This window comes from Rhea americana, unplaced genomic scaffold (genome assembly GCF_003343005.1).
Source record: "Rhea americana isolate MKP2758 unplaced genomic scaffold, rheAme1 scaffold_894, whole genome shotgun sequence".
NCBI lineage: Eukaryota > Metazoa > Chordata > Aves > Rheiformes > Rheidae > Rhea > Rhea americana.
Genome location: NW_028187082.1, coordinates 1 through 1,810, shown reverse-complemented (window position 1 = coordinate 1,810; position 1,810 = coordinate 1). Strand labels below are relative to the sequence as shown.

At 65.6% G+C, this 1,810-nt stretch overlaps 1 pseudogene; it reads right to left on the bottom strand.

Moving 5' to 3' along the window:
- Positions 1-905: 905 nt before the first annotated feature.
- On the bottom strand, positions 906-1,071 carry LOC146584865 (5.8S ribosomal RNA; annotated as a pseudogene).
- Positions 1,072-1,810: the final 739 nt, after the last annotated feature.

Here is a 1,810-nt window from a genome sequence, read left to right as displayed (position 1 = left end):
GATGCGCAGGTAGTGTAAACTTGCAGTCAAAAATCCACCTGTATACTATTGACTGGTCGGTCTCGGCACACCGGGGGGCCGCTACCGGCCTCACACCGTCCACCAGCTGGGCCTCGACTAGAAGGACTTGGGCCCCCCGAGAGCAGTGCCAGGGACAGGTGACGTCCACATTTCCTGCACCCGACCGCAGGGCCGGGATTCTTCGCTGGGCTCTTCCCTCTTCACTCACTGTTACTGAGGGAATCCTGGTTAGGTTCTTTTCCTCCGCTCATCAATATGCTTAAATTCAGCGGATCGCCACGTCTGATCTGAGGTCGCAATCGGATGGAGGCGGGGCAGGCACACGCTTGCTCCTCGCACTTCGACTCCCAGAGGAGAGAAGCCCAAGACAGGGCTCAGCCAGCGGGCACATGCCAACTAGCGGGAGGATGGCCCAAGGCCCCTAGCCAGGACCAGGGGGAAAGCGGCGCAGTGACCCGAAGTCGCCGCCACAGAGGGGGGAGGACTGCGGGGGGGCCCTCCAACACGTGCATGTGGCAGCACGGTGCGGTACCACCGTGGTACCCACCCGCAGACAGCCGCGCAGGGACGGGGGRCAAGGTCCGCACCTCCCCCGGGCCCRGCTCATGARCGCACACTTGCTCGCTCGCGCAGCCCTCCGCCGGCTGGGGCTGATCTCCTCCTCCTCCTCCCGGCCTCTGCCTCCACTCTCAGCCTGGCACGGAGCGGCACGGCACCCTCCGCTACCCTGCCCTCTTCTCTTCTCCCCTATCCTCCCCCGCTCCTTGGCACCAGTTGGGGCCCACGCCGCCCCTCCAGCCCAGTGTGGGACCCACACCCATCACTGCCGACCTCAACACAACCCCATGGCTGATGCCAGCAGCGGGTGGAAGTGGCTCGAAACATGCTACGGACACGGGCGAGCTGTGTGGATGGGGTGGGGGAGCTTGGCGCAGTGGCCAAATGTGTACGAAGTGTCAATGGTCAATGTGTCCTGCAAGTCACATTAATTCTCGCAGTTAGCTGTGTTCTTCATCGACGCACGAGTTGAGTGATCCACTGCTAAGAGTTGTCTCGGTTTCGGTCCCCGCCGCACGCACAAGGGGAACAGGCAGCATTTGCAGCCTCTGAGGGCTCCCTCCCCTCCACCTCCCTCCTCACACCACCGACGGCTGCTGACCAAGGGACAGTGGGGAGAGCGGGCTCACCTCACCGACCATACAAGCACAGAGGTTGGTGGGGGAAGGGCAGACCCAAACAAGAAGAGCGGGGAACCCTCGCTCCCGACCTGGGACAACCCTTTTCTCGCTTTGAGTCCGGTCCAGGCGCCCGGAATGGCCCGGGCCTGCAGGGAGCCCACGCGCCAGCCGCGCCCGCCTTCCTCAGGGATGGGGGTCCCCTTGGACCACCAGCATCAGAGGCTGGCCAATACAGGGAGCGGCCCAGACCACTTGCCCACGTGTCTGCAGCCCACTGGCCCCGCACTCCCAAGCTCTGCACTTGCCTCGCCAGCCTCCGCCAGCTCCGCCGTGCCCGAGACGGCGCCCATGCCCATGCGTGCACATGCGCCTCCCGGATGACACCATGCGCTCCCCCGGCCCTTCCGTGGACAGACGCCTGGTGCCAGGCGGGCGGGCAGGATGGGACAGATGGGGAACTGCACCCACTCCCCCCGACTCCACACGGAGACCGGGGGGGGGGGGCTGACCCCGCTCCCAAGCTCCGCACACCCGCCACCCAGCGAAGCTGGGTCAGGCAGAGCGAGGCAGGTGTGCCGGATGGCGGAGTGCCAGGGCAGGGTGCTGCCAGC